General features: G+C 33.3%; 1 long non-coding RNA gene across 6 annotated transcripts in view; it reads right to left on the bottom strand.

Moving 5' to 3' along the window:
- Positions 1-24,677, bottom strand: part of LOC149580400 (uncharacterized) — a 49,528-nt gene extending 24,851 nt beyond the window's left edge. The window contains exons 1-4 of one of the 6 annotated variants that reach the window (XR_016359934.1): positions 24,373-24,677; positions 19,687-19,785; positions 19,482-19,567; positions 8,488-8,679 (exon numbers count right to left, since the gene is read on the bottom strand). This is a non-coding gene — a long non-coding RNA (uncharacterized LOC149580400). Of the gene's footprint in view, positions 1-8,487; positions 8,680-19,378; positions 19,568-19,686; positions 19,789-20,311; positions 20,411-24,372 lie in introns of those variants that run through there. The other 5 variants (XR_016359930.1, XR_016359932.1, XR_016359935.1 and 2 more) reach the window with 5 other exon arrangements.
- Between the last annotated feature and the right edge of the window lie 1,692 nt (positions 24,678-26,369).

Raw genomic sequence — 26,369 nt, 5'->3', positions numbered from 1 at the left:
TGGACCTGTGGAGTTTAGCTAACTGCCAAGGTAACTTGTACTTGATAAATGCGATGACACTTTTTCGCTTGCAGAGTAGGTTTCCTACATGTCATTGTGTGCCTATGAAAAATAGATGTCGGTTTTATGTGATGGAACCTTTGAGTTAGTATACTTTTAGGATTCTTGGACTTATAGAGATTTGTGCTTGTGAATTGATAGCCTGTTTGGGACTTGAGATTATCTCCTCAACACAGTGGGAGTGGACCACTTAGGTTCCACGCGGTCGGGTGATAGTGTAATTTCCACTCTTATCATTTGAAATCCGTCCGAGACACCGTGGCTAGAGCATTCTTGGTTGGTATTTATCTTCATTATGTTCTTAGAGCATTATGATTGATGATATACCCTATGATGGATGTATTTACTGGTATGTTTCTTATATTGATGATTTGCATATGTTAGATGATGTTATCTTATGCTTTACTTTGCATGTTAGTAGTATGTTAGGAGTGACATTCCTACTATGTTAATATCAATGATATCTTCGGTGCTTTGGGATGTTACGCACAGAGGGATGGCTAAGATCCACGATGGTCTAATGATGCTATTTACGGTTGGGAGGAACCGTGCACTTAGTTATTTATGTTTGTGATATATGGTTATCTTTTATGATGGATTTTTATATCTTTTATGATATTGTATCATGTATGATATGTGGTTTCATTATGTTATTTCATCAGGGATTAATATTGGATGATGATGTACTTTATTTACGTGGATGTTTATTCTTTCAAGCTTTCATACCTTATAACATGTACAGTGGATGATTGAGCAATCTAAAATGTAATTACAAAAAAAAAGACACTTGTATATGGTTTAAGAGTGTTGGATGTATCATTGTTATTTCATAAGGATGTGATGTTAGATGAATAGTTAATTTAGATGTAATTCAATGTTAAGGGATCTTTAAAGAATGTAACTTGTTATGTATGTTATGTTTACTTTTATTCGAATTGTTTCTATTGCTTCTGCAAGTGTTGTGAATGGTTTATCTTTCATGTTTAAAAAAAAAAATTTGTTTGGTAAACTTAGTGAAATTCTTTGGATCCCTTGGCGGGGCATTACAAATGGTATAAAATAGTGAATTATAATAAAAGAGCCCATGTAGTATTATAAAGTAATATTATGATTACTTTATAGTTGAATAAATTATAATAAAGGGTCCATGTAATATTATAAAGTAATGTTATGATTACCATGTAATAGAATAAATTATAATAAAGGGACAAATGAAACCCTAATTAGGAATTAGTGCTAGGGATGGAAATTAAAGTGAATAAAAGAAAATTTTGGGCTAGGCATCCAAGTCATTAATTTCATCACAAATTTAGACCTCTGATTTTCAGAATAGAAGCCATATTGTTCTTCAAGAACAAAACCTTTTGAAGAAAAGAAGTTGAACATTTCTCCAACTTGTCTACAGATTGGGAATTCATTGATATACTAGCTTTGACAACATATTGTTCATATGAAGAGTAAGGAATTGAAGATAGTTTGTGGAGTGAATTCTGTATGACGGAGTTTCAGCAGATCCAAACTCAAAAATGAAAACTCCTGAGCTTTACCAGGTTGGGCGCTTCCCCAGTTGGCTAGCTTTACATCCTTCCAACAAAGATGAAGTCACAGGTTAAGAAGAGTTACTACAGATCAGGACTTGGAATTAGTCCACATCTGCCGAGGACTTGCATCATCAAAAGATCAATCATCATTGGGTCAATAAGTTATGATTGAGATTAGGAATAGTTATTTAGTTTATTTGTAGTAGTTGTATATTTGTAGTAGTTTTATAATTGGTATACATGTATTTGTTTATTTTATTTTTGTATTTTAATATTTGTAGTGTTTGAATGCTCAATGCAATATATGTCATAAATTTTATTGTTGTGTTATTTAGCAAGTTTAGAGGAGGAAGTGCAACATGGAGAGCTTTAGGTGCATTGATAATTATTAAGATATATTGTAACCACTTAATGAGATCTTTATTATAAGGTAGGCAATATGCATTGGGGTTGTTCATACAAAAAATTAAGTCAAACTCATTGATCCAAGGTTTGTGATGAGTATGGTTCACATGAAACCATTTATCATGTGAATGAATGGTCTACTTAGTGCACATTTCATCTAGATAGTGCACATTTCATAATTTGAAAAACACACATATTTATCGAGAAAAAAGACTAATCGGGTAATCCCTTCAATAATTAAATGTGAGAATTATTCAAGGAATTAAAAAAAGTATCTTCAAAGAATTGAAGAGAGACCTAAAATTTTGAAAAACCATATATAATGTTATAAAAATATGTATTTATTATTATTTCTTTGATTAATGTTTGATTGATTAGTTTAGAATAATTTTTAAATTTTACAAATAATTTTTTAATTTTTAATATTTAAAATAATTGATTTTTACTTTTCCTCTTTTTGATCTCTTAGATTTTTACTATTAGATTAGAAAATAGTAAAAGTATAATATATTTCAAGAACATTATAGATTTATGTGAAAATCATATTTTTTAATTATACAATTTTCTTATAATAGGTTCATCTCTGAAAAATGGTTAAAGTAATTTGTTTTTAAATCTCATTAACGTTGGAATATTATTTTTTCCATTCAATATTTTTACCATAAAATTGTAAGTAGATTTTATATATATCATAATTAAGAAAGTGTTCATATATTTTTGAAAATTAATATTTATGATCATATAATATAATTATGTAGTGAATGTAATTATTATAAATTTAATAGTATCATAAATTAACATATGAGATTATAATTTAATTTTATTACCTTTTGCTATATATTTTTCAAAGAAAGAAATAATATCTTTAATAATATTATTAGAAAACAATAGCTTATTATTTTTCGTATAGAACATTAATTGTATTATTTAATTTTATCAACTATAATATCATATTTTCACAATAAGATTTTTCAAATTAATTAGAATTCTACATAAAAATATTTATCAAAACTGATGAACTATTGAATTTTATTATATAATAAATAAATAAATGATCTTTGAAATATGCATTTCTAGGTACAATCATTTATAAGTCTCAGAACATGATCATTAATGTAAAAATGACATCTAAATTCATTATTGTTATTAATAAATATCATTTCTCTGCACTACAGAGTGAATTTTATGTTTTCTAAAGGAAAAAATTATTATTTTCATTGTCTTTTTCAATATTAACCAATTAAAAGAGGAATAAATAGCGATTTTGATAATTATTAAAATAAAAAAAATGCAAAAACTTTAATAAAAAGTTTTAAAAGTTTTAATACTCTACTGTGATTGGTTGAATTAATTGAAAAATAGAATTCATCGATTAACTAATGATTTATTTATTTCTCTTTAATAATTTATTTATTTCTCTTTACCACAATAAAAACAAGTAGGGACTCTTGCTAAAAAAAGCTCTTACCTTATCAATTTACATTAAAAAAATATATTAAAATAATTCTATTATTCATTTTTAACTTTATAATATTTTTAATCATTTATTTATTTTTAAAATATTTCAAATCTCTTATAATACCATATTTTTCAATTACTTTTAAATTTATAATCTTTTTAACATTTATTTATTTTAGTAACTTTAATACAGATTAAAAAAATGAAGTATGGTCGTATGGCTATAGGCGGTGCCAAGATAAAGACATTTGAAATATGAAGAGGGTTACACGTGATGGGTTTTTAGATTGGTCTAAGGCATTCGTGGGGAATAAATTTAGATTAAAGTATCCATCAAAATTACAAGATGATTTTTGTGTGGCTGTTATATTGATTATTTCATCTTCTATCTAAATATTTGTACTTAAATTTATCTTTTGGTTAATTTTTTCAAGGTTAATTAACCTACACTTTTTTGCATGAAATCTTGAGGTTAATAAACCTCTTCCAAAACAAGTAAAAGGAAGTTAGTTATTAACCAAAAGATAGAGTAGTTATCTCATGAAACCTATAAATACGAGGCTAATTGTAATGTAAAAAATTGAGAGACTTTTTGCATAAGGGGAGACTCTGGTGAATTTTTCAAAGGAGCTTTCAATAAGTTTTAGTTTTCCAATGGTTTTTGAGTTTTTGAGTCGAGTTAAAATTCAATTTCATACATCTTACAACATCATTCAAAACCCCAGTGAATTGTCTTTTTTTATGAATCTTAGTGAGTAGTCTTATGTCTATAATCGGAGTTCATATTCATACTTCCTTTTAGTATTTCAGATATGACAAGTACTACACAAAAATCAAAAATACATCATAGGAGCAAGGTTAATTTCAAAAGAACTTCACTGTGACAAATTTGTTTACCAAAAACATTATAGTTTGATTATTTAATTTTTTGAAAATCTAGTCTTTTTATACACTAATATTCCCACAAAAATAATAAAAAATATAATATGAACTAACTATAAATCCAATATATACCAAAACACTTTATTAGATATGAAAGCATGCCTAATTTATAATAGCTATTGAAGTAGAACAACAATGATTATTAATTTTAATATATAAATTATTAAAATTTTCTATATATTGAAAAAACAATATATTATAAAGAAATAATAATATATTTTTTTAAATGATTAAAAGTATTGTCAAGTTAAAATGGTTAATAAATAAATAATTAATATTTTCAATAAAAATAAATTAATCTCTCATTAAGTCGTACAATAACTTCAATCATAGAATCTAATCTAAACTTTATCCCAAACACAAATTTATTTCCTCTTCAAGAAAGTAGAGTGCAATTTTTTTAATGTAGACATTTATAGTTCGTTGCACTTTTGTGCTAGTTGACTTCAATGGGAGAAGGCTCCTGATTTGATTCGGCCAACTCCTTCCGTACGTGGTACAGTCAATGACGGTACAAAAATTTTAGACGGCCTTCTCTTAACTAAAAAATAATAGATTTAATAGCAAAATTACCAATTTATTATGATTTATATACAAGATTAAACAAAATATAATCGTTTTAGTATGAAAAAATACAGCAAGATGCGCATGCCGACCCGTTCCTTGCGCATCTTTCTGTATTACCCTTTACAGAAAGATGCGCAAGGAACGGGTCGGGTAATACAGAAAGATGCGCAAGGAACGGGTCGGGACGCTGCCTACAAATATGCGCAAGGAAAGCCCTAGTTTTACCATAACCATCTGTCCTCTTATCATGAGATCAGTATTCGAATCCACTCAGGCGAAAATGGCGTTGATCGGCTGTATTATGTCTGCGCAAAGAAAGGGTAATACAGAAAGATGCGCAAGGAACGGGTTGGGACGCTGGTCTGCGCAAAGAAAGGGTAATACAGAAAGATGCGCAAGGAACGGATCGGGACGCTGCCTACAAATATGCGCAAGGAAAGCCCTAGTTTTACCATAACCATCTGTCCTCTTATCATGAGATCAGGATTCGAATCCACTCCAGTGCCGTTGATCTGCTGTATTATTTCTCTTCGTTTTCTATTTTTGTTCGTGCGTGCTCAAGCTGAGATAGAGAATTTGTGCGACAGGAACGGGAGTCTGACTGCGGAGCAATTTTGTGTCGCGACGAGCCGCTGTTTTCCCGGCTCCCATTCCGAACCACATCAGCAGGTTCTCTCTTCAATCTTTTTCCAATTTCTTATTCTAGTTCTAGCGTTAGAGATGCTTGCATTTTAAGGTGAGAGCTGAAGGGGGGTTTTCTGGATCTGAGATTCTTATAGAATGAGAGGTCAAGAAAATATTAATTTAAGAGACTTAAGAAAATATTTCGTGTCAATCGTCTGCTGTCATAGTATTCGTAGTTTCTTTCGGCGGAGTAATAGACTCTGCCCGTGGCTAAACAGCAGATGATTTGCACCAGACGTGACAGTTTTTCGAATTAATTAATTAATTTGAAAAACTGTCACGTTCGGTGCAAATCATCCTCTGCTGTATAGAGATAAACTCTAGCACTCTATGGCCATGGAAGCCTAACCCTAAGTCCGTAGTGCATCTGATATGTCGCCGCAGCTTTTTCGGGTACAGATCCATTCCACAGATCTTGGACCACGTGCGGGAGTCACTACAACATGAAGGGGTGTTTTAAGACAATATTGGAGACAATTTAAGTGAAGTGTCGTAATTTGAGACAAATAAAAAGTTGTGTATTGTCTTACGTAATGTCTTTAAGTGAGTGTCTTAAACTATTGTCATAAATTATTATCTTATAAAGACAATAAAGAACAACACTATTATTGTCTTTTAGAGACAATTTTATTTTTGTCTTTATAGAAACTATTGTCTTTCTTAAGAGATGATTAGATAGAATATGGTATAAACTAATAAATTTAAAAAATCATATTATTTAATATAAACTAAAAAATATTATTACTTCATGTTAAGGCACGATGGATACGAACCATCATCCCCTACTTTTAATGCAAGTGCTCATCCATTGAGCTAGCACCTTTTAAAATAAGGAAAATTAAAAGTCTAAAGTATTGCAAATATCACATATAAGAAGGGAACCACCATCCCCTGCTTTTAATGCAGGGGATCATCCATTGAGCTAGCACCTTTTAAAATAAGGAAAATCAGAAGTCTAAGGTTTTGCAAATATGACCTACAAGAAGGGAGCAAAACAAATTAATTCACTAAGTGGAACATTGGTGGGGAGTTGGACTTGCATGTGGATAGATAGTGCTAGGTTTGGCACATTCAAATCTTGCACTCAAGGTTGCTTGCTCATCACACAAATGTTTGAACAAATTGGATGAGACTTAACTTTTTTAATTGTAGACTATAAAGCATGATTTCAAATGTTGATTACAAGCTTTTGATAGTTAAAAAAAAATATTGAACTCCAATTTAAAAACCTTTACAGGTATGTGCTCTATGTGTGTTGACCTGAGGCTTTGAAAATGGGTATGCACATACAACAGAGAGATTTTAACTATAGCTGATCTGGTACACATGTACACCTAATGTGGAAGCAGAGACAGGCATGTCAACCATTTGCCATCACCACTTATGCCAAGAATGAAAACTGTTAAAAGTAACTACTTTATTAAATCAATTGTAATCGTTGCATTCCAAGAAGACCATTCAACTCCAATTCTAAACATGACAATACACATCAAGTAGAAATTGAATCTCCTTAGGGAAGTTGAATGGAAGAATTTTTTTTTAAAAAGAGGGAGCTGCATTCAATTTTAATAAAAGAGGGAAGTGCATTAGAAATTAGGGAGGTTGTTGCGAACAAGAAAGAGAAGTGGGGTTGTGGGTAAAGACAGAGATGTGAGGAAGAAAATAGCTAAAGAGGATGCAGTAAGAGGGAAAATAACCCAATGCCTACATACTACTAAGTGTCTGGGAAGATGAACATAGGAAAAAAGAGACAAAAGAATGCATACCAGAAAAAAATGCAAGACTAAAAGAAGAATAATGTAAGGCTGAAGAAAGACAGGGATGGTGTTGTGTTTGGATTCATCATTGATTACAAAAAAGTGAATCTTTGTCATAGAAAAATTTTAGAGTTCAATATTTTGCAAAGTGATGCCGTTATAATATAAGATAATTTTTTGCGAGCTTGATCAAATCTGTCTGGAGGCACAAGGACTTAAACCTATGAGCAGTTTATACCAAAAACTTGTTGGTTTAAGTCAAGCATTGCCATTCCTATTTGGAGGCCGATGTATGTGAATGGTTTTGATAGGCTATAAACACTAATTTTTGGTTTTTGTGTCTATCACAACAATAGAATCAATTCAGTCAGATAAAGTAATTTTTAACCAACCTAGTGTGATTTAGTTCCAAAAGCATATGTTCCAAGCATGGTAGAGAAGATAAAGTTATCAATGTGATATTTGTAGTCTTGAAGAGGACTTTCCCAATCAAGAATTCCTACACAAAACAATGCATACCCAATTGTAGTCGATCCATGAAAATAATTTGTAGCAAAGCATCCACTTAGCTTTATTTTAATGAATATAAGCTAGAATAATACCAACAATGCAAACTTGAAATATATTACTACCCATAACTTCAAGTTTTGTACTTTTGATAAAATCACTCTAGCTCCAAAATGTTTATTGAACTACCCAAATATATTGTCTATTCCATGAGCTCTGAAACTCTAACCGTTTTCTTGAATGTAGATCAAATGTTTGTCACTTTTTGTTGCTTTATATATCCACCTAGCTCCCTACAACAGTTCATACTAAGAGACTACCTAAGAAAATCAATTCAACTAATATTTTCTTGTAGTATAATCTAAAAGCATACCACATTTATTTACTTTTACCTCTAACTCCAAAGAAGAGCAATACAATGGACAGAATGCAGACTCAAGCAACTTACTATAAGATCCTCTGTGCTTATTAGCGAAATCAAAAATTCAGAATAGGGAGGTTGATGAGCTACTCAACATAAAATACAATTTAGTAAGATTGAATTCATGAAGCTACTAAAAACTTACCATGATGGAAGTGTGAATGAGCCTCCTAGAATAGGAAGGGTTTGTTCTATAGAACACTAGGGATGTAGCTGCAATAGTTTCAGCAGCAACAGCTGAGCTAGCATTTTGGTCATCAATTTTATAAGCAAATCTGACAGTGTCTATATCCTCTGGCCTCTAGCAGCATTTGTGGTCATTGTACGAGTCACTGACCTGCATAATTTTAGACAAGCCTCAATTAATGTATAAACCCACTTGAGACAATGAAAGTAATTCATGACTGAGAGCATTCAAACAGTTGATGCTTGAACAAATATGGTGCCTAGGTGAGTAGTAGTATACTTGGTGCCAATGAAGCACTAAAGGAAAGTATCTATAGTAATGCTCAACTATGTCAGTCCACATGATTATAGTGTTCATTCTCATATGAGGCATACAGATACTGGGATAGCTAATAACACGAGCGTCTATGATGCTTGTTTCAATCTTGGCATTGCCAAAATTTTGTTGGATGTTGTAGAAAATAGGTCCTATTTATTAGGCTAAGTGGAAGAATCTATTGTTCTAGAAATCTAGCAAATAATGAAGATACTACGAGATCTACAAAAAAATTGTCATCTTAACAAAGAAGCAAAGTATAAAATAAAACATAACATAATGTGTTCCTGCAAGATAGAGATCATATTTTGATACTCTATCTAGGGAAGTTGATCATTCTTTCACCCATTAAAAAAATAAGTTGGGTACACCTTCTGAAAATTTTAGTTATCCAACCCTGCAAAATTTTCAATTAATTTCATTCATTATTTTTTTTGAATCATTCAAGACTTTCTTTAACAATTGTTACTCACAATGGGAGCATGTCTAATATTAGATATTAGAGTTGTTAAATACTATTTCTTGGGGGAATTCGTTAAGGCAAAACCGAATCTACATCTACATCTGGGTTGAATGAAGTAATATCGCAGAAGTAGCTTGAATTGGGCTTATAGAAAGTGTAAATAAAACCTCAAACCCTTCATATGAATTGGGGATTTATTCATCCAACTGAGCATTCAATACCTTTTGAAAGATAGGAATTCAGTAGAAGAGAAGGGGATTGACAAGTTGGGGGTCATCTTTAGGGTAGGGGGCTAACAAGCTCTCAGTATGAAAGGGATCTTGACGGGTTCTCTCCTGGATCTGTTGGCACTGCCCCTACTCAAAAGGGCATATATATATATCTATAGAGTGGGATTTCTGATGAACGGATCTAGATGCTTCAACTGCACCTGCCTACACTAATATATGATAGCTAGGACCCTCCTTGGCCTTTTCCTGTACCTTGCTTCTGCTGGATCAACTACTACTAGATATGGTTCTCCTGCTTCTGGATCTAGATCTGGAAATGGAACTACGCAACTGGATGATCTGCTAGCTTTTCTCTTGCTGTTGTTAGGTCTACTATTATTGCATCTGCTCTTGGTGTTGTACACAATGGATCTTTTGGATATGCTCCATCTCCATATAAATATAGGGTTGGATCTACAACTAATTCTATTGCATCCCTATTAATCAAAATATTCCATGAGAATTTAATGCGAATGAATTAAGAAATGTAGGACTTGCCTCAGTTGTAAATTTGGGGGATCTCAAATTGGGGACCAAGTTGCCGAGAAGTGCTAAGGTGTAAAGCCTCTATGTACACATGACCATGCCCAAAAGAGGGGATAAAAAATACATCTAAAAATCATAGAGTATGAGATAAAGTTTTATTTAAGCTTGGAGCTAAGAATCACTATGCATTCAAGTATCTGCCATTATTTCAAATCAATTATCTTTTGATGATAACCCATACGAAGCTCCAATATGAGCTAAATCAACATTAACAAGCCATTGGTCATCAATTGGAAGTAAACCACCTATATAAATAAGATCCCAACATCGTCCAAGAAATCAATACTATTTAAGAATTTCTAAATCCTTTCTCTATTATAATGGGATCTTGGTTTCCTCTATGAAATCTTTTTCTCTACGTTCTCCTTGGAATCATGTGATCCCTAAGGCAGTGGGAGACTGTAACAATTCCTTAGAAATGGAAATTTATACAATTTAGTAAGACAATTTTTGAGGAAGGTAGAACCATATCTGAATTCACATAACAATCTTGTATCTTAGAACATCAAGTAGTAATTTTATCCTTTCACAAAACATCGTCTTGTTTATCTAGTTGTAAAAGTGTGCCTTCCACATAATGAACACAAGAAACTTCCTTCCACTAGGTCTCTAAAATCCTCTTATCTATGAAATAGTGTTTTCAAAAATTTAGAGCAAAGTGTGTTTTCAAAATAGGCCCAATCTATGAAAGCAAATTTCTATTTGTATGTTGTAAAATAACAGCAGTAACCATAATACAGATCACATAAGGATATATTACAATGTAAAAACATAATAAAAAATGTAAATTATAGAAAGATGAATAACTGCAAATATGTTCAGCTCAATGAATTGGTAATCCTTTACATAAAATTCATAATGGAAAATATAGGTTATTTTATACTCTAAGGAAACCCATCTTAGCCCATTCCACACCATTGTGCAGTCAGGAAGAGAACAAAAATTATGCTAGTACGGGGGATTCAACTTGGGAAGAGGACTCTCACTATTATTTCTCCTTTTAGCATTAAACTATTGCCAGTATTTTCATGGGTCTAATACGCTTCAATTTCAACCTATCATTGAAATTGGTGGGGGGGAATGGTGTTGGGTGATGCGACGCGCTCCCCTGCCCACAGGTGGTTAATTATGTGGTGTTCCATGTTCACTAATAGTCATGGCTTTTGGTGCAATGGCAAATGGGCCCACAATTGGTATCAGAGCCTAGTTTTGGCTTGGTCATGGGTTCAAATCTCCCCGGTGCCTTCCCAACCTGCGTAAGCACCTGGTATGCGCGTCGAGGGGGAGATTGTTGGGTGATGCGATGCGCTCCCCTGCCCACAGGTGGTTAATTATGTGGTGTTCCATGTTCACTAATAGTCATGGCTTTTGGTGCAATGGCAAATGGGCCCAACAAATGGGGTGGCAAAGGAGCATTGCTCAATTCTAGAAAGTGTCATCATATGTCATAATTTCAATGTTTCATCATGTCGCTATGTCAAGGGTCATGCTGACTCACATCATTGAATAATTGGCTTCTATTAGTGAATTTTCCAAGGGATGCTCTTTAGATGATTCCAATGTGGGTATATCAGTGGCCTATTGATAACTGCATAGAAAGTAATATGGTTGGCAATCTTATCAATTGTTAAATCTTGTAATCAAATAAGAAAGACACAATGATCATGCTCTTAGATTTAAGATTGATGCCAATATCCATGATTTAGGGGAGATGGATTTAGCAGCCATGAAGCAATACCAAATCAATTTGGATAGCAAAAAGGGTTTCAAACCCTAGACCTGAACAAGGTCAGCTACGAAGGTTTCAACAAACAGAGCACTCATGTCCATGACTCAAATTTTCCCCTCTTTTACCTCTTTCAAGACATGCTTTAGCTACTTACCCATAGGCCTATGATGAGTTAATAAAAATGACACTAGAGAAGGATACTAATATGTTTACCCTTGTTGATATTGGAAACACCCGAGTTTCAAACGGTCCAATTTTAGTTGAGTGTCACTCATGTTATGGGGGAAGAAAATATGGTCAGAATAAATATTTAACAGTCCTCCTATATATGGTTTAGCCTAATAGGGCACATGCTTGTGGATATCTTCAAAATAAACCCATGATATTATATTCTCCATATGAGTAGCCTGTGTAGAGGAAGTGGGCGAACCATTTGATAGAATGCTAGTGCAGTCATCGTGTTCCTCTTCAGAATTTAAGGAGGCTGATAGTGGATGTCCCATTTCCTTTAATACAAATGAAGAAATTGAGCTCATAGAGTTTTCTTAGAGACCTAATACATACAAAAAGGTATGTTCCATAATTTTACCATCTATATTTGGCCACCCTCATGTTAAGAAAGTTGTTTCCTATCTTCTCTTTGGAGGATCAAAAAAGAGATTACCTGATGAAGCAAGATTAAGGGGAGACATTGTTTTTTGTTGTTGGGTGATCGTCAACTGCTAAGTCACATTTGCTTAAATTTGTTGAGAAGACAACCCCAATAACAGTCTACACTTGTGAAAAAGGATCATAAGCTGCTAGTTTAACATCTGTCATTCATGACTCCAACACACGAAAGTTCTTTCTTTAAGGAAAGAAAATAAATTCAAACTGAAGGAGGGCTAGCAAATAACAAAAACAACAGATTATACCATTAAGAGTGATACTAGCATGATTTCCATGAGTTACCAAAAACTTGTTGTAGATTTGAGGCCCAGTAATACAATTATTTGTGCCGATGGAACAATCACACTCACTGTGTTAAGAACTGATAAGGCATCTAGCACTATGAAATGCCATTGTGAGAATACTGTTGTCTTTGATGAATGTAAGAATGGTTATTTGCCTAGAGTTGTTGTGGATCTTCCAACACTTATAGCAAAAGATGTTGAGGACATCCTACAGCAGGGAATACCCAATAAAATTGATAAGATTGCTCTTTCCTTTGTTCACAAGGGTTCAAATCTTGTAAATATTAGGAATAACAAAAAAGATGAAATAAACAACTGACAAGAAACATAGATGGAAAAATTAAGCAAAGACTATCTACCCATGTTTGATTCATAAAAGATCAAAACCTATAAGATTTTTAGTACCCTTTCTTGGGGCTTCTGACATGTAACTTTCAATAGATTATTAATGTATTTCTCATTCAACTACTGTGAGTATCAGAGAAGAAGCAGAGACAAATGGCTATATTATTACTACCAAAACCCTACCACTGTGAGTATAAGAGAAGAAGAAGAGACAAATGGCTATATTATTACTACCAAAACCCTTGATTATCTTAACAGCAAGTGGCCCTCACATAATACACAGCATGTTTCTTCTCCTTTATGGGAAGGAATACATTAGAGGTCTGAGGAGGAAAGTCTTAATTCGCAATACCAACAGGCACATTCTAATGACATGGAATCTATATCAGTCCTTCAAACAGAAATTGTTCCAGAACAAAACACACCTGCAGATCTCCCTTTATGAGAATTTATATTTTTCAGTTATCCTATCAGGTTCTCAAACCCCCTTGGCCTCAAGAGAATATCAGAAAGGGGCTAAGAGTAGAGGAGACTGAAAATCCAAAAGAACTAAAGCCAAAGATGAGTTAAAGCAACATTTAAGAGTCTGATTTTAAAGTTGGTGCATTCATGGAGGTATACTAGGGTCTTGTAAAACAATATCAAAATTTCACAAGTTTACATGAATCAGGATTTCTTTAGAGCATATAGCTCACTATAAATAGAAGACTGAAAATATTATCATAACATATGTAACAGATGAGAAATTATTCAAATCATGCAGGTCAAGGATAAGGTAAAGAAGCAAAAGCATTGTTATGGAGTTGACAGATTGCAGTGAATTAAACGTTTGAGACAGTCCAAATGTTTTCAAGTAAATATCATGAATGATGCCTAAGAGACTGATTGACATCAAAAGTATATAAATATTATCCATGTGTAAACCAGTTTTATTGTAATTCAGAAACCATACAGGAAATCAAAGAGAAAGGGGATAACACAAAAATAAGGCAGCAATATTACAGTCAGCGAGAACAAAAGGTACAGTCACACTCAGCTTGGTGGTGTGGTAAAACTATATTTGTCAAAACAATTCCTGAGGGTAGTCAAACAACTTTAAAGAAACTGAAACTTTCAAAGCAAGTTTTAAATATGTCTTTACAGGCACCTGCAATCATACCAACACCATCTCCGGGTGCATCTCAAATGAACAATATATCTACTTCTAGTAAGCCCGTCAAATTCTCAACTAATCAAGACAAAGGTATGAAGTATAAAACACCAATGACTGCTATCAATCAGACAGGACAAGGTATTGCATGGTCGACATTTCAAGATCACACACCTCTTATGTTGGTTTATGGTGTTGGCCCTGATTGAGAGCTTGTGAGTGACTTAATAAATTCAAGCTTGCAAATAGAAGTGACATATGCTGAATTGTAAATATCCTGTACAAGTGCAATTGAATACTAAATAGAAATCAAAGACTATAATAGTGACATGCAATCTTCATGTTTAGTCTCACAGTCACACTAAGTGGTTTTCTTCAACGATAATAAGCAAGTGAAAACATAATCTCCAGGAGCCCGTGTAAGAAGAGAACCAAAAAAGTTATATTGTATCCAAGTTCACAATAGATCAACTGATCATCATGTGAGACTTCCGCTTAGAAAACTTTTCTCGAAGATTGCCAAACTTCTATTCATGGTTTGAAGGTTGTTGACAAACTATGTGCAGAGATGTGTAGAAGATGTAAATTCAATTGAACAGATATGCGAATAGCTTTTGGAATTGGATGATGAAGTATTTGAATGTTAGATAAATGTATGATGCCCACCAAATGCAAGGAACTATGAATAAAATCATAGAAAGGGTCAGGTTAGCAGTCTAAAGGATAAGACATTTGAAAAGAGAGGTAATATGAAAGAAGGCATTTCACATGTTCTGTCAAGAATAAATCAACTCTCATGACACGTCAACATAAGGTTGACATCTGGAGTAATATTTTTGAACATTTAAAATGAAAAAATAATGATATCAAATGAACCATAAACCCTGATATCATTAAAAGTGAAACTCGGACTTTAACGGAATGGAGAACAAAGGAGGATATGTTCGAATTGCTATCTGTGTGCCAGCAAAAATAATCCAAAGACAACAGAACAAAACTATATATCTTCACAAATGTAATATGTGGATTTGATTGTGTACACCTACCTGATATGCTTGCAGTCAAGGTAGAGATGATTTTGAAGGATAATTCTAAAGAAAGATTTGATTTACGCAACGTATAGGCGTAATATAAAGTTGATTAAAGTTTTGTGTGATGAAAATTTTCTCTACAGGCAATAAATATGAAACTTTAATAAAATTAATATTTACCAGCAAAGAACAAAAGCCTGATAACTACACGAAGTTAGTAGTGATTATCTTTGAAAGGGTGCAATTAAAATCAAATACAAGGATTCCATTATGTATTGAAAGAAAGTAACTTTTCTATTTGAAAGGTCGCATTGTTAGAAGAAAAAGATATAAATACAAGTTGAAAGTTGTAAGTAATAGGACATATTTGAACATTCATATCCACAAGAAGTAGAATTTTATGCATTCACTTGTAAGGAGGAATTAGGAGAAAAACATAACTTTGTAATATAAGTTCATATATTTTATTTTATTAATAAAATAAAAGGTGATTTGTTTATTTTTAAATGGTATGGAGCAAATAAGAAGTCCACCATGAAAAATGGTGAAAGGGCAGATGTGAAATTTGTTGCAGAAGAAGATGACGGGAGAATTGTTGAAGGGGCAAAGGAAGGAGATAATTCACTGTAGGGGGAGACTAGAGATATGCAATGTGTTAGAGATATAATCACTCACAATGTAGTATGGTTCACACCAAAGACGGTTAATGACAACAGTTTACCCAACAAAATCCATGCCACACAATTACAAATTGTGGTAGACAAAGTCATTCAACCTTGCCACGACTTGGTACCCAGGATTGTGGATGGTCAGCCCAACACTCCCATATTGGTGGGTAACAAAGATTGTCCTCTCAATGCACAACAAAACCATTCTTTGCACTTTGTTATTTGCAGAATAATGTTATTGGTTTTAAAGGTGAAACAAGGGACGATGGAGAGTCATCTAACGATAGAGACATGGAACAACACATTGACCACAATCTAAGTCAGTCTAAGATAACATACAGTTTCCCAGTGTTTCCTATTAGCGGGGGATTTAATGTGCCCAGGGGTTTGGAGAATAGGCATGACCAGGTAATCGCTTTAGTGCATGGGCAGATAGTCAACCAAATGAAGGACGACAAGAATTTATTTGATGACAATCTAGAGGAGGCCATTGACGTTTCCATAAAGTGGAATTTAGTGGATCATATATTTATGAGGTTGTTGAACGAGTGCCAATACTCAGGTAGCAATTTTAATACCACTATTTCTGGTATCAATCCACAATTCTTCCCAATATGTAATCCACAGTTTCACTTCGTACTTATCCATCATCAACAATGCAAGAAGATTAAGATTCTTGCTGGCAGACGATCAGACAGCTTAAAAAATATGTGTATTATGGACAAAACGGTTCAAGGGGACACTTTGGGTGGTCACTGTCCACGTAAGAATCCTTGGCCTAGTGTTATTTCCAAATAGCCTACATACCTCTTTGACAGAAGCCATGGTAAAGCTCTGTTACAACCCTTTAAAAATGGTGAAGGGGAAACCTTTGACAATTCAATGGCCATTGTTATTGCTCACTGCTCACATTATGATGCCCAGTGTGGGCTTCACTGCACACAAATTCAGGCCTCTCAACAAAATTTTTAGAATAAAAGATTTGGTAACTCCTTGCAACATCTCATTTCCCACAAGAAAACAGGATACATGGAGACTTCTTGTAGTAGCTCCAGTTGTCCTAATAACGCTAACAGCCACAATGGTGAGAGTAAATTCTTTAGTTTTTATCACTGTCTATATAAGGAACCTATTGAAGTAGTAGAAATTTTGAGCATTGGAAATAATAACAAGGTGATGGACTACACACTTAAGAACATACATGAGAGCATGTATGAGCAGCAATTTGTCATGGAGTTGGATGACATTAACAGTGTATTCAAGGAAATGGGTGCAGGGAAGGTTTTTTGGGAGAGTGAATTGGAAGTGAAGAATTTTAAGAGCTTTTTTGCAGATAGAAGAAATAATTTTGAATCTTCGAGAGTGTAAATTCTGACCTTAAATTCTTGGGGAAGTTTGCACCTGCGAAACTTTGAGAAGATGTTTTTACTCTAGTTTGACTTGGAGAAAGTTGTGCTAGAACAAAGTCTGGCAATCTTTAAGTCTTCTCAAGGTCTTGTCGCTCTCTAAGATTCAAAATGGGAAGCAGGGAATGTCATGAAACATGGCTGTACTGGTTGGACTTCATGGGGGAGATTGTTGGGATATGAAGCCCAACAGTCATATAACTATTCATTCTCCCTCAACTCTTTGTGTTTGAAGAACTTTCTATATAATGGCTACGTGTAGCCCATGTAATATATTGATTTGTTAATACTAGTAATTACTTGCTAGAGTGTTCACATAGACAAGTTTTTCCGAACCACTATAAATCTTGTGTTCTCATGTTTTATCTTCTTTATTTACATTTGTTCCATTTCTGTGCTCATTTTATAATTTACACTTCGTAATTATTTTTTGAATTCTGTGGTCATGTTTGGATGCAAAAGCATATTAATCATAGAATAGAAACCAAAATCATCTTTGATAATGGCATATTAAAAAGATCCAAAACAACAACGCTCAAATACATCTTGAGTGAGAAATTAGATTGTCCTGCTTATCAGATACTGTCAGCATTAACCTCTCTAATTGAAGCAAAGAACCACACAAAAATTTCTCCTAGTTGACTAGTTGAAAAAGTAAGAAAGTCAAACTTCTTACTCCCTATCACAATACCTTCCTTCAAAACTAAGAGTACACATTTGTACAATTTTGTAGATTTTCCTACATCATTCTGTAATTTCTGAGATAAATTAGTTGAGTACAATCAATTCCCATTCTCATTAATAAAGGATGCGCGAAGAAAGTTATTAATGTATTTAGCATGCTCCTGTGTCACACGGTTGGACACATTGATTTTTGGTCCAAAAAAGTAGACTTTTGAGGGTGTTACTTGTACTCGGTAAACATACATAAAGCCATTGTCAAGAGAAGCCTCAAATAAACCAGTATGCCTTCTGAATTTTGTAAAAAAAATAAAAAAATTATACTCCTTAGTTAGCTTCACGGGATCATAGCATGTGTTTCTCAAACTACCAATTTTCACAAAATCCATGTTCATATAGGCATAAGGTATTCATTCAGGGTGTGACAAATAGAAGAATTCATTGTTAAGGCTTGCCCCACTGTGAACAAATTAATTCACTTGGAACCGTATTTCAAAAGAAACGTTCAATTCCACAAGAGGACTTAAAATTGGCACCAATTTTCAAGAAGAAAATGAAGTACCAAAGACTAGTGAGAGCCACTCAGTCTCTGCGATTTCTTTGTAGTGAGCAACATTCTCTCAAATTTGAGAAATGTTACTGCCATGTGGAAGTGCAAAGCATAGTGATGATGACTGGCCTATGCTATAAAAAAAGGTGACGTCTATGATTCTTACCCAAGTATCACTACCGCTCTTGTAAAAGACAAGTGTATAAGAATATTGATTCATGGATATAGTAATAGAAGTGATATCAAATGCATGTGCAAAGAGCATTGATCTAGAATATGTCAAAAATAGAAAGCAATGTTAAAAAATGAATGAGACCAATGTCATCAATAATTGATACCAATGTAATTAAACAAATGTATCCATAGGGTATTCAAGAAGGGGTGAAATTTATTTTAAAAGATTTTCTATTAAAAAAACTAGCAGTTAAAAACTATCATGAAGAGACAGTAATATATTAAATCAAAGGTACTATTACATGTTGCAAGGAGGGATTAAATGAATGAAAACACAATGACATATACGTCAAAATAAGTGATGAAGATGTAAAAGATAGTCAAAGGGGGATTTATAGTAGCAATGATTTTCACGGTGCCAATGAATCGAGAATTATTGGATCATGACCAAGGATAATGATACTGTAAGAAAACATAGATAATGAATATGTTGTGTAAAACACAACTAATATAATGAAGATCATCAATGAACTACATTATGAATTCAACCACAAATTACTTCTATGATATGATATCCAACAAAATTCAAATCATATCTCTATGCAATAAAATAAAATAAAAACTATTCCCCAAGCATATAGTACCAAAATGTGTTTCCCATTCATAAACTACCTCATGACAAGTACGTCATTGGATTTCATGATGAGAAAGAGCCCCAGTGGTGAAAATGTCCGAGGCAACTACAACCTTTCCTGCAACTAAGACATTAAAAAATGCCCTTTTTAACAAACCCACAGTTTGGCAGTGGTGCAAAACCTCTAGTCATCTAGTTTTTGTGACTCCTACTAAAAGACATTTGAAAAAATATGCATTTTACCATTTTGGGATGTAAGTCTTTTCCCTTCTATTAAAACCAATCGGCGAATCGCCACCTACATCATCACTTCTCTTGCCTTTTGTCCCTTTTGGATCTCTCCTGCTTTGGCATAGTGAAAAAGAAAAGGAGTCAACACAAAATAGATAAATATTTATTTCCAATGGTCTCTTCATCAATCAAAAATTAAATCATACAAAAGAGATGATAATAATTATTCAAAGGAGAACAGAGATACCAGGAATCAAAGAACAATGGAGTGCAAAACACTATGGAAATGCATCTCCCTACTATTGTCCTCTATTTGCAAAGTTGGAGTTAAATAATATAAAACAAAGAAGGAGCAATAAAGATGTGACTAAATACCCATAAATGAAAGGAAGAAGACTTTATAATGAAACAATTCAAGGAAGAACATTTACTTGATTTCATTAAGCATCATATCACAACTAACAACTTCCAGCATAGTTTGAAATAATATTGCTACATTATCAAGAATTGACACTTTAAGTTTATCCTTTTTCTGTAGTTAAAATTTGTTATTATAATGCTTATACTGAGAACAATACAAGATATATCATTATAATTATAAAAAGACAAAGTTGATGTATTTCTGGACAACACTTACCAAAACTTCCATAAGCTCCACAAATTTTCCATAACTGGTAGGTAAAGCACTCATTCTAAAATTGGCTACAAGTGTATTTTTTGAGATATTCACTTCAACTTCCTTTAGAATATTTCTATAATCCTATTATGGAAATAAACAAAATTAAAATTAGAGCAGTGAAACTAGAGGCAAAATAAATGTCAAAATGAAGCTATTTGTCATTTGAAAAAATCAAGATTAGAGAAATTTATTTTCTATTAAAATACATGGTAAGATACAATTCAGTAGATTAAATATAACCTTAAGTTAAAAGAAGATGGGGGTTCTTTTCAATCAGACAAACAAATGAGAAATTTTGCTTCTTTTTTTCAAAATGTTCATTTTTGACCAGATGTTATCCCACATGCAAAGACTGATTGTTATAAAAAAATTTCTTCCATTTATATATGAACACGTATCAACATATTTCTGTGTGTTGAACCTGTATGAACATATACAAACCTGTGATGAATCTCCACACATTTTTCAAATTATGTAGCAAATCGGACAAATTTCTATTGTATTTTCAAATTTTCCCTGCATTTGACTTCAAATTTAATATTGTATATTCTTATTTGTTGGCACTCAAGCCTTGAGATTGACCTATATGAGATCCAGAGATTGACTAGGAGTGAGCAAACAGATTTAAGACTCACTACCCCTTATCCCCCCCTACTAATAGATTCCACAGTGATGCATTAATTCATTTTTGTTGTACACAAATATAGAGGGCCTGGCTACATAATGCATACTTTCTTGGTTTGCTCACCCATGTGTATAAACCACATATTTCCCACTTCTACGTAGTAAAATATGAATGGTTATTTCATCAATCCATTTATTGATAGAGAAAATTAGGAATAATATATTTTTGTATTTCTTATTTATATTTATATAGATGGATGTTAGATATATCTTTATTTTTCTATATCAATTTATATGGATATTAGCTATATTTTTGTATTTCTTATTTATATTTATATAGATGGATGTCAAATATATCTTTATTTTTCTATATCAATTTATTATATACTAAAAAATTCTACTATATGTACATACATGACTTTGTATGCATGAACCCAACTCGAATTTATTTTACCAAACTCCTCAACCCGAGACTAAACCAATACCACAATCAATAACTTAGGTTTCTTCACACAGGCTTCTATCAAAACTTTTTTTTAACGCCTGGTTGTGGTTGGGCCCTCCTAATATAGCACAATTCCAGTAAACACACTTTGGACCAATCATAAACAGCAACAAAGTTTCTCAGCTCATAGTCATATAAACATCAAAAGCGAAAATGAAGAAAGAAAGAAGCAAATAAAGAAGACTGGATCTACATGTGTCACTTGTGTTCTCATTTTTGCATATAAGCTCAATTTTATTACAATTTTCATTTTGAGGAAACCATATGAGAAAGAAAACCAGTTAGTTGATTTTGTTATGGTTAAAAGACACTTTGTTGTGCAGTTTGCAAGAATGAGTCCAAGCCTCATGCTAGAAACTTGGACATATAGTCAAAAATGGATTCATAAAAATGCTTTCATGTATATAATGCATGTATAAAAGCAAGCAAATTTATAATTTACGACTTTTCAGATGTAAATAAACTATTAAAGAGTTTGAGATTATCTCGAACTAAAATTCCATGAATTAATAATCTAATACAAAGAAAGATTTCACTTTTCAAAGAACTTACATAACCTATACAATTGTGAATATCTACTAGTATATTTGGTGAGCGTTAATGTAATTGACCAACCTTTCTATAAATAAATGAAAGGACATGCAACAACTACTAGTGCACAAAAAATATCAATCAATGGAACTTCAAATACACTATTGCAGTTCAGTCTAGAATTAGAATTGAGTTCATAATGAATTGCAGTAGCTAGAACCTATGCACCATACACCAAGTCCTTGAGTAGAGAATGGTAAGTAGACTTAAGATCCTAGCAAAAGGCATAAAACATGAATTGTGAAATTTTGTTGAAATGACAAAATATGATTAATCATAAGATCTTATTATCTTCAGTATCAATATCAGGAGTTCAATGTTCTCTTGCATGTCAAGCGCTTGAGTATAACCTACAGACTTTAGACCCCAAGCTTTGCATGTGAAACAAATAAAATGTGAATCATGAACTTTGGTTAAATGATAAAATAAGAAAGCTTTCTAGAATATCACTTTCATCCTCATGATTTACCATTACCTGATCATCTTCAGTATCAATGTTAGGATTTGTATGTTCTACCCATGACGTCCTAATCACCAAATGACATTAGGGGGTTAGTTTTTTCACCTGTGAAGAGCATAACTTGATATCACTTCTAAGTAGAGAGGTTTTGGTTATTCTATCATATTTCTTTGAATCAACCTATAATTCAAGGGGTAAAAATACATACACTTTCACCAGACGACTATGACTTATTAGGATGCCAAGTATGGGCACGGTAGTTTAAAATCTCCATATACACATAGCAGTAAAACTAGGCAGTCCTAGCAAGTTCGAGATTATACCTAATCTCGGAGAAAGTAACCAGTGTTGCCAATAGTATCCATCCATTACAAAACCAAGAAAAGATTTACCCCACTCAAACTACACATTGGTTCACAATGTTAAGTATTGACTCCTATCCAATTGGAATTTAAATATGTTTGAACATTAAAAGAGCAGAAGATACCACTGTGAGAATTGAGGGTGTAATCAGAACATGAGATAAATTAAGAGATAGGGAAGAAAGTTTCATCCCAGAGGTTATAACCCATTCAGTGGAGATGGTGTTTCATCTCTCAAGGTACAATTTCATTGAGGAAAAGTGAGGGCCAGGTTCATTTTCAAGTGACTGAGAGAATGAATCCTCATAATCATAACAACTCAAGTGAAGGATCTCTCTAGTATAGTTGTGCAGTTCCTCAGCAAGTTATAATTATCTACTTAAACACAGAGATCACGAATCTGGATAATTGGCTGTTCATTATCAGAAAAAAAACCAGAAAATTAAAGGAGCATTTTGAAGGCAAACATAGCAGCATAGAAGAGAGCTAAGAGATCAGCACCATATACTCTTTAACTTCAAAAAAGGGCATTTATCTTCTTATAGTTCTATAAGTATATTACTGTCTATAGAAATTGACATTATCCCAAATGCCATTTATGACAGACATGAGTTGTTTGGTATAATACCAAAAGAGCTGAAGCTGGGGACAATGCACTCGAATTGTTTGCTAAAATATCACAAAATAAGCATCAAGTGGATGCTATTGTAGTAGCAAGGTTTGTGCTCGGTGAATCTAGGTCATTTAGAGAGTGTAGCCTAATCATGGTTTTCTTTTTGCATTTTTGTCATTGCTTTTTAGTCACAGTCTGATGTGGTAGGGGTTTGTTCTGCTTCCTACAATTGTTTAAATAGAAGATCTCATGCTTATTTTTTCGATAAAAGGCACAAACAGGGAAAAATCCCAAATATTTGTTATATAATTTAAACTCAACTATACAAATGGGAATAAAGGAAGAATAACGAAAAAAGGGTTAAAAAACACTCCTGTTGAATTTGAATGTTAGAAAAGAAAAGATTAGCATTATCCTGCTGCTGAATGTGGCAGCGGCTCCATTAAGTGTTGCAGCCGAAAGGGAGTGCAACATTGAGCAGGATAGCGACGTTGTCACCAATAACGTCAGTCTCTCTGATGATAATTCCCTTCCATGGTCAAAAAGCACACCCTCCCTAATCCGAGTGATAGGGTAGATGTCCATAGCGAACATTCCAGAAACCCTACTCTGGATAACCAGAACTACTGAGAATTGACCCTGAGACTAGAAGGAATGTGCCACATGGTGTGCTTGACAGGCGAGGAAAACCTTGAAGCTGAGCATGGCGTGCCGCGTATTTGAGCGTTTTGTTTAAATACATCGATTAATAGGTTGTAGAGCTCTATGCTAGGTAGCAAAGAGATGATTGAAAGCTCGTTCACCAAATGAAACGCTAGCACGCTCCCAAACGTGTTGTGGGTGAGAATGGTGGAGATGAGTTACCTTACGAGGATGGGCTTCGCTGCTACCTCTTCCGCGGCCTCTCCACGGAGCTTCTTCCATATTTCTTCCTATTTCCATCCTCCGTGCAAATTTTGCTTTTCCGTCCTGTCAAGTGGAAGCATGTAGAGGAAATCGTAGAGAATTTGGCTTATATACATAGTGGCGATTAACACATCCTCTATCAGGTGATGTTGCTTCTTATTGGCATCATTTCCCCTGCCATGCCCACGCTGGTTGAATTCGTAGAACATAAGAGAGACTATATTTACTATATTCTCCCTCCCTGGTTCTCTTCATCGCACTCTGCCAATTCCATGCTCTTCCCTCGGTTAAAACCCTACCGGCCGTGTTCAAAATATCTTCCGTTCATTAATTTATTTTTAACTGAACAAATTTTCTTTCCCGCTTAATTATTTTATTGACTTTTAAATTTTGTCGTATATCGGCAAAGTGAATATATTATTTTAAAAATAAAAAAGTTTAAAAAGGCAAAAGGCAAGTAAAGACAAAACATGAATTTCGTCTTTAACAATTGTAGTAAAACGTATTATCGTGTAGTAGTGAGTCGCGTCGGACAATCCCGTTAAGCTCCCCGCGGTGCGGTTTTTCTTGCCGGCCATTCGAAATTTTAAGTCTGAATTTTGGTGGTCATTCAACTCCTACTTCGAATCTCCTGCGCAGTTCGTTTTTATTGAACAAAGCCGTATTTTTTATAAAGAATAGGCTATCATGTCCCTGTACAACAAGACGACAACAGGTTGCTGTCGACCGACTGTAAGATCTGCGGAGGTTGCTTTTGTAATTCTTCGGAGAAACAGATTCAACATGCAACTTTTAATGTTTTAATTCATTATTAATTAAATGAGTAGATTGATTAACTCCGATCTGTTCGGGAGTTTCACGACTTGTCTGTCTGAAATGTTAATGGGTTTTGCGGGGCTATTCGTTATTCGTTTTAAATTTTATATTAGAATAATAGTTTAATATTTATTATTATTTGTTTTTTTATTTTGTATTTCAACTTTACATGATTACTTATGTTTTCTTATTGATTTGTCACTCATGAAATGTTTATGAAAATTTTATAATTTTTTATTTTTACAAGTTTAAGGCTTTTAAAATTTTGCATTTATAATTATTTTCAGATTATTAAATTTTTATTTATAAAAAATTACATAAATTATAAAATTTAGATTGTCTTCTTTTTAGATTGTCTTTGGTCCTCTTACCTTTTGTCCTTGTACTCGATCGAATCTCCTCTTCATTACCTTTACATTTATCCATGTCTTACATATTTTCTACATTGTCGACCATGGTTTGTTGGAATAGTGGTGGTTGGGACTCCAAAAGATCCATCTATTGATACCTGATACAACCACTATAGTTATAGAATCTACATAAGGTGGTTAAACCATGTTGCATATCCTACGAGGGATATTTGTACTCTTCCAACAATCTCCCCTCCCAACATCACACACCATAGCCTGTGTGTATTTGAATTCGTGACCAAAGCTTTGATACCACTTATTAGAAGTAGCAGTTGTTGTTGCACCAAAAGATCGACATGTTGATGCCTAATGCAATCACTATAGTTATAGAGCTCAAATGAGGCTATTAGACCAGGTCATGAATCCCGTGAGGAACACTGATGCACTACATACAAGTATTTAAGCTTTCTATTTTATTTTCAATCACCTTATGACTTGAATTGTCAATGTAAATAAGATTTTCCTTTATACTCTTTCGCTTATCCTCAATACAAGTGATTTTTAATTCATGGTTTTTTTTTTTTTTCATTTTTTCCATGGCTTCCCCTATTTTATGAAGACAATCCACTATTGATGTTTTTTTCTCTTCCTCAATCCAAATCTCTTTGTCAAAACATGGTTTGCTACAAAAGGAAAGTGATAGTGACAGTGACAGTGACGAGGAATGCTTTTCATACTCAAAGAAACAGATTCCTAATGAACTTCTATAGGTAGATTTCTTGAAGAATT

The sequence above is a fragment of the Cupressus sempervirens genome, chromosome 1, assembly GCF_028749045.1.
Source record: "Cupressus sempervirens isolate cs-2001-9-10 chromosome 1, ASM2874904v1, whole genome shotgun sequence".
In the NCBI taxonomy this organism is placed as follows: Eukaryota; Viridiplantae; Streptophyta; class Pinopsida; order Cupressales; family Cupressaceae; genus Cupressus; species Cupressus sempervirens.
This window is presented reverse-complemented; position numbering and strand designations above follow the sequence as displayed.